Source organism: Bison bison, unplaced genomic scaffold (genome assembly GCF_000754665.1).
Source record: "Bison bison bison isolate TAMUID 2011002044 unplaced genomic scaffold, Bison_UMD1.0 scf7180017864492, whole genome shotgun sequence".
Lineage (NCBI taxonomy): Eukaryota > Metazoa > Chordata > Mammalia > Artiodactyla > Bovidae > Bison > Bison bison.
The window spans coordinates 8,808,807-8,819,709 of record NW_011495051.1 but is presented as its reverse complement, the minus strand read 5'-3'; the positions used below and the strand labels follow the sequence as shown (position 1 = coordinate 8,819,709).

Here is a 10,903-nt window from a genome sequence, read left to right as displayed (position 1 = left end):
GATGGCATCACCAACTCGATGGACGTGAGTCTGAGTGAACTCCAGGAGTTGGTGATGGACAGGGAGGCCTGGCGTGCTGCGATTCATGGGGTCGCAAAGAGTCGGATACGACTGAGCGACTGAACTGAACTGAACTGAATGGGATTAAGGGATTATTGTGGGATCCTATCATTATATTCACTGCATGATTGAATCATGTTATAGCTATAGACTCTCTTTATTTCTTTTTTTTTAGTTAGTTTATTTTAATTGGAAGCTAATTACAATATTGCAGTGGCTTTCGCCATACATCGACATGAATCAGCCACAGGTGTACACGTGTCCCCCATCCTGAACACCCCTCCCAGCTTCCTCCCCATCCCATCCTTCAGGGTCATCCCAGTGCACCGGCCTTGAGTGCCCTGTCTCATGCATCAAACCTGGACTGGTGATCTATTTCATATATGGTAACATACACGTTTCAATGCTATTCTTTCAAATCATCCCACCCTCGCCTTCTCCCACAGAGTCCAAAAGCCTATTCTTTATCTCTGTGTCTGTTTTGCTGTCTCGCATATAGGGTTATCGTTACCATCTTTCTAAATTCCATACATATGCGTTAGTATACTGTACTGATGTTTTTCTTTCCGGCTTACTTCTCTCTGTATAATAGGCTCCAGTTTCATCCACCTCATTAGAATTGATTCAAATGCACTCTTTTTAATAGCTGAGTAATATTCCATTGTGTATTTGTACCACAGCTTCCTTATCCATTCATCTGCTGATGGACATCTAGGTTGGTTCCATGTCCTAGCTATTTGTAAACAGTGCTGCAATGAACATTGGGGTACATGTGTCTCTTTCAATTCTGGTTTCCTCAGTGTGTATGCCCAGCAGTGGGATTGCTGGGTCATATTGCTGGACCCAGACATCCTGGAGACATGTAAAAATCCGTAACAATTAAAATCTTCAATCCTTAGGGAGGGGATATAGGTACATACATACCTGATTCACAATGTTGTACAGCAGAAACTCACACAAAATTGTAAAGCTACTATACTCCAATTAAAAAATAAATTTTAAAAATCTGCAATTCTTTCCAAAATTCATGTCTATTGTCCACAGAACTGTTGTATCTTTCATATCTGCTTATGCATGTTGTGTGTAACATCCATGTAACTGGTCCTCAACTTTGGTTTCATATTGGACTCACCTGGGAGTCTTTTAAAAATATTGGTGACAGCTTCTCAACATAGATTATGATTTAATTAGACTGAGTTGCATTCTTAGCATAGGATTTTAAAATTATCCCAGTTGATTTTCATGCTGAGTTTGGGAACTAATGATATAATCACATTTTGTTCAAAGACTGTTGTTGTTGTTCAGTCACTCAATCATGTCCAACCCTTTGTGACCCCATGGACTGCAGCACACCAGGCCTCCCTGTCCTTCACCATCACCCAGAGCTTGCTCAAACTCATATCCATTGAGTTGGTGATGTCATCCAATCATCTCATCCTTTGTCATCCCCTTCTCCTCCTCCCTTCAATCTTTCCCAGAATCAGGGTCTTTTCCAATGAGTTGGCTCTTCAGAGCTTCAGCTTCAGCATCAGGCCTACCAATGGATATTCAGGGTTGATTTCTTTTAGGATTGATTGGTTTGATCTTCTTGCTGTCCAAGGGACTCTCAAGAGTCTTCTCCAACACCACAATTGAAAAGCATCAACTCCTGGGCGCTCAGCCTTCTTTATGGTCCAACTCTCACATCCATACAAGACTACTGGAAAAACCAGAGCTTGGACTATACAGACCTTTGTCAGCAAAGTAATGTCTCTGTTTTTTAATATAGCAGAGGTTTATCATAGCTTTTCTTCCAAGGAGCAAGCATTTTTCAATTTCACAGCTGCAGTCACCATCTGCAGTGATTTTGGAGCCCAAGAAAATAAAGTCTGACTGGTAGGTTTGGATCCTTTAGTGTTCATGAGCAGATGCTGAAGTTATTAAAGTCATACTAGCTCACAAGAAGGATGATCTGAGAAAGTTTACCTTAGAAACAGGCCATGTTATGTTCCCCGACATTCCTGATATTTCTTTACATATATTTGCTTTCCATACCATAAAACCTGTTGCTTGTGCTCATTAATAAGATATTGTCACCTTGCTCTGAATTCAGCCTTCTGTACTTTACTTAAGCAAAGGTTAACTCTTTTCTTTACTAGTAATAGGATCTTTGTGTTTTTATTGTTTAGTCACTAAGTCGTGTCTGACTTTTGTGACCCAAGAGTCTGCTAGGCCCCTCTGTCCATAGGATTTCCCAGGCAAGAATACTGGAGTGAGTTGCCATCTCCTCCTCCAGGGGATCTCCCCAATCCAGGGATCAAATCAACATCTCTTATGTCTCCCACAAATCCTCTTTTGAGTACAGTTGACCGTTGAATATGGGTATGAACTGTGCAGGTCCAGTTATTCAGACTACAACACTACACATCTGGCTGGTTGAATCTGAGAATACAAAATCACTTATATGAAGGGTTGAATGCAATAATACATGGATTTTCTCCTGCTCAAGGTCAGTGCCCCTCCCTGCAGCATTGTTCAAGGGTCAACTGCAGTAACACACGTTAAAAGTGTGAATTCTGAATCCAGGCAGATTTTAGCTGCTAGTTGTGACTTTGGGAAAACTCAGTTTCTCTGCCTCAATCTCCCCATCTATGAAATGTGGATAATGACAGCATCTATCTCAAAGGTTTTTTTTTTTTTTTTTAATTTGTTTCAATTGTTTATTAACTGAGGAGATTATAAAAATAATCCTGGTAGATACCTTAATTCATCCTTCTAATAAGCCTGTTGATCTGGTCTTCCCTGTCGCCAGCATCTCCACCTTCTACAAAATGACTGGTCTTATTCTTCATTCCACCTCGTGGAGAAGACAATTTAAAGGGCCACAGGAAATTGTTTGCTTCTTTGAAATGTTTTCTAATGGTATAGATCTCATGAATCAAATCCTCCATGCAGAAGATGCCATATTTCCCAAGAGATCGAGCAATCAACACGTTACCTGTCAGGGCAATTTGCTTCTTGCTGATTTTTCCATAACCATGTTTGTATTTCAATTCATTTACGGACTTCAGATTTGGGTACCCCCATGCAATGTATCAGAGAAGGCAATGGCATCCCACTCCAGGACTCTTGCCTGGAAAATCCCATGGACGGAGGTGCCTGGAAGGCTGCAGTCCATGGGTCGCTGAGGGTCGGACACGACTGAGCAACTTCACTTTCACTTTTCACTTTCATGCACTGGAGAAGGAAATGGCAACCCACTCCAGTGTTCTTGCCTGGAGAATCCCAGGGACGGGGCATCCTGGTGGGCTGCCGTCTATGGGGTCGCACAGAGTCAGACACGACTGAAGTGACTCAGCAGCAGCATGCAATGTATGACTCCACAATTCTCAGCATGTTAACTGAAGCCCTGTTGAGCTTCACAAAGGTGCCATTGAAGATCTGCCGGAGGCAAAGGAGCTGTAGCACCTTTCGAACATTTGGGCTCACGTCGTTGACACCTCTGATCCTGACGACAAATGCCAATTTGGGTTCTGCAGGTACATAGAAGTTGCCAGCTTTTTGTTCCATCCTAGCCATTCAAATTTCAGTTCTGTACATCTGTATGTATTCCTTGTGGTAATGCTTAGCTTTTTCATAGATAAGCTTCCTCCTTGCCTTTTGAAGCATCTCTTGGGCAAACTTCTGTCTCAGGTGCTTGATCTTAAGCTCTGTGAAATTCTTTTGCTTTTTCTTAAGGGTTTCAGGCACAGTAGGAACCTTCTTTATTTTTTTTCTCTTCTGAACACTTCATGGTTCCAGCTGGAAAAGAGCTATCTCAAAACTTTTGTGTGTGAAGAGTTAAATGCGTTAGAGCTATAAAGTGTTCACAGTTCCCTGCACAGAGTAACAAACAGTTCAATAAACCATAACTATTTCAGTTGAATCAAACTATTAATATGCATATATTGCTAACAATGAGCTGTATGTATTGGTCTCATTTTTTTTTTAATTGGAGTATAGTTGCTTTACAATGTTGTATTAGTTTTACTGTACAGAAAAATGAATCAGTTATACATGTACATACTTCCTTCCCATTCAGGTCATCACAGTGCATTAAGTAGAGTTCCCTGTGCCATACAGTAGGTTATCTATTTTATACACAGTATAAGTAGTATATATGTGTCAATATCAGTCTCCCAATTCCTCCCACTCCACCGTTTCCCCTTGGTACACATATATTTGTTCTCTACACCTGTGTCTCTATTTCTGCTTTCCAAATATCATCTGTACTATTTTTCTAGGTTTCACATATATGAATTAATATACAATATTTGCTTTTCTCTGACTTACTTCACTCTGTATGACATTCTCTAGGTCCATCAATGAATATTGGGGTGCATGTGTCTTTTTTAGTTAGGTCTTATACTTTTTTTATTAATTGGAAAATATTTTATTTTATTGTTTTTAATTTTTTTTATTTTGTTTTTAAACTTTACAAAATTGTATTCGTTTTGCCAAATATCGAAATGAATCTGCCACAGATATACATGCGTTCCCCATCCTGAACCCTCCTCCCTCCTCCCTCCCCATACCATCCCTCTGGGTCGTCCCAGTGCACCAGCCCCAAGCATCCAGTATCGTGCATCGAACCTGGACTGGCAACTCGTTTCATACATGATATTATACATGTTTCAATGCCATTCTCCCAAATCTTCCCACCTTCTCCCTCTCCAACAGAGTCCATAAGACTGTTCTATATACATCAGTGTCTCTTTTGCTGTCTCGTACACAGGGTTATTGTTACCATCTTTCTAAATTCCATATATATGCGTTAGTATACTGTATTGGTATTTTTCTTTCTGGCTTACTTCACTCTGTATAATAGGCTCCAGTTTCATCTACCTCATTAGAACTGATTCAAATGTATTCTTTTTAATGGCTGAGTAGTACTCCATTGTGTATATGTACCACAGCTTTCTTATCCATTCATCTGCTGATGGACATCTAGGTTGCTTCCATGTCCTGGCGGATTCTTTCCTTCCCTTGTAACCACACTCCTTCCATAAGATAAGGAATTAATATTCTGTGGAAAATTGAAAAGATATCTGGAGCTTGCCTAGAAGATGCCAAGTGAAGGTCACTCCAGAATGCTGTCTCAGCCTCAGCTGAACCTAGCAGTTCCTTGTCTAACCACAAATAAGCCTGCTTTCTCTAACTAGTTCCTCAAAATTCTTTGGTCACTGGAGGCAATATAGTGTAGTTATAAACATCATGCATTCTGAATTCAGACATAGTTTCACTATATGCATAACATTGACCAATTATTTGAGTTCATGTGTGCTGTTTCACTATTTGTGTCAAGTGGATAAGTATCTGCCTCATAACTTTTTGTGACAATCAAAAAGATTAATATATAGAAATATCTTGAGTATTAAGATAGTGAATGACACAGAGTGAAATTCATGAAATATTAAATATTATTTTTCTCTTACCTCTTACCTCTTATCATAAAACCAAATAAGCCCCTTCTCTTCAAAGCCTTCTCTGAAACAAATTTGTCTTCTAAACTTCTCCACTGGAGAAGGCAATGGCACCCCACTCCAGTACTCTTGCCTGGAAAATCCCATGGATGGCAGAGCCTGGTGGGCTGCAGTCCATGGGGTCGCGAAGAGTCGGACACGACTGAGCGACTTTACTTTCACTTTTCACTTTCATGCATTGGAGAAGGAAATGGCAACCCACTCCAGTGTTCTTGCCTGGAGAATCCTAGGGACGGGGGAGCCTGGTAAGCTGCTGTCTATGGGGTCGCACAGAGTCGGACACGACTGAAGCGACTTAGCAGCAGCAGCAGCAGCAAACTTCTCCACGGTATGGGACAGAGACTGTATGGCCCCATAGCATGTGACATCTTAGTTCCAATGGTCTTAGTTCCCTGACCAGGGATCAAACCTACACCCCCAGCACTGGAGGCACAATCTTAACCACTGGACCACCAGGGAAGTCCCTGAGAAGGAAGTGTTTCTGATAGCACAGAAAGGATGCAGTCCCACCCCAGCCCACTGCAGTAGCACTTCCTATGTGCCTTTCTGATACACTAAACTAAGGATCAGAAAGCTTAAATGACTTTTTTCTAAGGTCACAGAAGTAATGAGTTGAAAAGTGAAGACTAGAAATCAGGTGTCTTGGTTCCCAGACCAGTTTTCTTTCCATTCCAACAAGGAAACCCTGTGACCTTATGACAATGGGCACATAAAGGTGTTTCTCTGCATACATCTCAAATGCATCACAACTGATAATGTTAATAGTAGAATATTCTGATGGGATGGTTCTATAAGCAAACTACACAAAACAGAAGACAGGCACTGACATAAGTATCTATCACAACTAGCTAGGAAAATATGAGAAACTTAAACCCAAATCCAGTAGAAGGAATAAGACCAAAAATTAAAGAATTATAAGTAGAATAAAACTGACAGTTGGTTCTTCAAAAACAATTAAAATATCTAAATCCCTACCAAGATGAAGAAAAGGGGGACCACATAAATTACCAAGATCAGGAATGAAAAAGGAGATATTAGTATCATTACAGCTTTTAGACATTAAAAACAAATTATAGGATTTTATTAATAACTTTAGACCAACAAATTTGGAAAGTTATGGAATAGACAGATACAATATAGCAAAACAAATACAAATTTTAAATAATCTTTGTCTATTTATACATTCAATATAAATCACTACTGGAGTAGGAAATAGCAACCCACTCCAGTATTCTTCCTGGAAAATTCCATGAACAGTGGCACCTGGCAGGCTACAGTCCATGGGGTTGCAAAGAGTTGGACACAACTGAGCATTACACACACACACACAAATTCACAAGTAAAACTATTTTACAAGTTTCCTGTCAAGAAAACCCAAATATAGATTCCCTGGTGAATTTTTCCAAACATATAAGGAATAGATAATAGACAGTTCAGATTTCATATAAAGTCTTCAGAACAGTTTCCAACTTTTATGAGGCAGCATGAACCTGATACAAAGCATACTGACATAAAAGGAATTACAAGACAAACCTCATTAACACAGACACAGAAATAATTTTTTAATAGCATTTTGAGTAGAGCAAAATGAATAGGTTAATAAGCTAATCTATAACATTCCCAAATATGGTTTATTCCAGGAATACAGGTTGTCTTACCACTTGAAAAGCAAGGAATGTAGTAATTCTCCACATTAAGAGACCAAGGATGATTTTTAAAGACCCTGACATAGACAGAAAAGGCACTAGATAAAATCCATTATCCATTAATGATTTTAAAAACTCTTCGTGTATATATATATACTTATGGCTGATTATGGATGATTTATGTTATTGTATAGCAGAAACCAGCACAATGTTGTAACGCAATTATCCTCCGGATTCATATTGATGTATGGCAAAACCAATACAATATTGTAAAGTAACCTAACCTTCAATTAAAATAAATAAATTTATATTAAAAAAAGATTTTTTTAAGTTACAAGGTATTTTTTTCAAAAACATCTTCACAATTGAGGAATAGATAGTAGAACAGAATTCCTTTTATTTTTAAAAGTTATCTATGAAGAACTTATAACTATTATTATACTTAATGGCAAAATATGGAACATTTTCCCCTAAGATCAGGAAGAATGCAAAGATGTTCACTTTCATCATTTCTATTTATTACTATAAAGAAGAAAAAGAAAGGGTAAAATTTAGAAATCAAGTAAGACTTTCTTTTATTGGTGTTCACAAGATTGTATACAACGAAAATCCAAAATAACTCATAAACCATTTGAATAAATAATTGAATTTATAAATGTCATGAATAAAAGATCAATGTACAAAAAAAAAAACTGCAACTCTATGTGCTAGCCTCCAAAATCAAAAATTAAATTAAAATATTTACAAAGGAAAACATACCACAAGCCTAGAAATAAAGTTATTCAAGACCTCTATAATAGAAACTACAAAAAAAAAAAAACTGTTAAGAGGAATTAAAGCTGACCTAGATAAATGAACAATTTTAGTAGGCTCATCAATTGGAAGACTTAGTGTTGTAAAACGTTAATTTTATTCACGTTGTTCTATAAAGTCAATGCAATTCCAAGCAGAGTCCCAAAAGATTTGTGAAAATTGCTAAGGAGATCCTAAAATTAATATAGAATCAAGTGAGAAATAGAGAAGGCAAGACAATCTTGATGAATAAAAAGGTTGGAAGGTTCTTGCTACCAAGTATCTAAAAATATTGCAAAATTATGTAAAGACTGAGAAATCATATTCGGCAATCAAGAGAGATGGTAACATAATCAAACCTTTCTGAAAGATTTCTTGAACTATGGCTGGCTGAGAATCCCCAGACTTCATAGTTCCCTCCCACTGCTAAGATTAGAGTAAGCATATTGTGTTGGCTAATGTTATTATTACATCTATTACTATACCCTATCTGCCCCTGCTGCCTTCTCCCTTCACCATATACATCATGAATATTCATTGGAAGGACCATTACTGAAACTGAAGTTCCAATACTTTGACCACCAGATGCAGAGAGCCAATTCATTGGAAAACACCCTGATGATGGGAAAGATTGAGGGCAGGAGAAGGGGGTGACAGAGAATGAGATGGTTAGACGGCATCACCAACTTAATGGACATGAGTTTGAGCAAACTCCGGGAGATAGTAAAGGACAGGGAAGGCTGGTGTGCTTCAGTCCATTGGGTCACAAAGATTCTGACATGACTTATCAACTGAACAAGATTCAGTGAGAAGCCACTCCTAAACCAACCAAAGAATTGTATTTCTCTGGCCACAATGAACTGATAACAGTTGGCAAGTAAGCCAATCAGATTGAACTGTAACAGGCATATTGGAATTGGTCATAATGATAATCACTCTCTTCTCCCTAACACATCAACCTGGAAAGAAAGCAGCTTGGATCTTCTGAGGGCCACTGTGGAGAGAAAGAGCCCACCAGGAAGAATAGTTAATGCAGAAAGATGCACAGTCAAGGAATGGAGACAGAATTCATCCAGATAACATCTTTTTAGCTCCAGGATCCAGCCATCTCTGCAATTAGTTATACCCAAAGATTTTTCTGTAGTCAAACTATTTAATTATCTTTATAGTTTACAAAAGTGAAAAGAATGAAGACAAGCCAGAGACTGGGAAAAATTATCTGCAATACAGTTTATATATAGTATATACCTGCAATACAGGTATATATAGTATACATAATTTACATATATATAATATACAACAGATGTTTTATGTATATGTATGTAACTAGACAGAGACATATACATACATTTAAAAAGGATAAGTAACCAGAGGAAGGGCTTCCCAGGTGGTGTAATGCAAAAGAATCCTCCTGCCAATGCAGGAGACACAGGAGACGTGGGTTCAACCCCTGGCTCAGAAGGTCCCCTGGAGAAGGAAATGGCAACCCACTTCAGTATTCTTGCCTGGGAAATCCCGTGGACAGAGGAGCTTGGTGGGCTACAGTCCATGGGGTCACAAAGAGCTGGACATGACTGAGTGACTGATCAGGCACAAAGGTGGCAATTTTAAGACATGGCTCCCAAATTCTTTTATAGTCTTCTCATGAAAGTGAAGTCCATATTTCCTCTTTTGAATCAACTTGTAACTCTAAGTATGAATTGTAGCTGAAACTATTAATACCTGTTTCTAAAAACTTTGCTACCCAGCCTATTGAAATGTCAGTTTCTTAGTTTTAAAATGGGGCCAATAAAAATTATGATTTTCTATAATATTTTTAGATCTCAGCTATGTATTCTCACATGCTCCTACATTCACTGCCACAGGTATAGATCTCTTTTCTTATCTCTGTGGACTCTACACAATTTAATCTTGATTTCATGCAACCAGTTTCTCCAGGGACTAGGGATGGGGAAAATGGGGAGATATTGATCAAAGTATGCAAACTGCCAGATAGAAGATGAATTCTCAAGATCTACCTATAGTCAGGGCTTACCTGACTTCCCTGGTAGCTCAGATAGAAAAGAATTCACCTGCATTATAGGAGACCTGGGGTTTATCTCTGGTCAGTAAGATCCCCTGGAGAAGGAAACAGCTACTCACTCCAGTATTCTTGCCTGGAGAATTCCATGGACAGAGGGGACTAGAGGTTACAGTCCCTGGGGTTGCAAAGAACTGGACATGACTGATCAACTGAGTACACACACACACAACTATAGGAAACCTTTCAAACAGAAAAGGAACCAAAAATGGGTGAAGTGCTTTAACAGGTATCCCCCAGAAAGAAGATATCCAGGGAGTTGCCTGGTTGCCTAGTGGTTAGGATTCCAGGCTTTCACTATCATGGCCCAGGTTCAATCTCTGGTCAGGGAACTAAGAACCTGCAAGTCACACAGCCAAAAAAAAAAAAACAAAAAAACAGATATCCAAATAATCAATAAGCATATAAAAAAGTATTCACCATTGTTACATATCAGATAAATGCAAATTAAAACCAGAAACAAGATAATAGTACATTCTGTGTTGAACAGCTAAAATTAGAAAGTGCTAATCAGGCATGTGGAACAGTTAGGACCTTCATTCATTGCTTTTAGGATTATAAGTAGAATTGCTTTTGAAAAACTGGAATACCTACCTAAACATAAAGTCTATCCTATGATTCAGTAATTTCATTCTTATATTCCAAGCATGTAACAAGAGACATAAGTTCATAGTCTGCCAAAATAGCAATTAAGAGGCAAATTAGACATTGAAAAAAGAAGCCAAATATGTAACTGTACATATTGTATCTTAACATTTACATGAAGATCAAGAACAAGCAAACTTAATAAATTATAATCAAAGCCAAAATTGTGGAGCAACACA

The 10,903-nt window shown here is 38.4% G+C and overlaps 1 pseudogene; it reads right to left on the bottom strand.

The window, feature by feature from the left end:
- Positions 1 to 2,801: 2,801 nt before the first annotated feature.
- On the bottom strand, positions 2,802 to 5,085 carry LOC104979853 (annotated as a pseudogene).
- Positions 5,086 to 10,903: the final 5,818 nt, after the last annotated feature.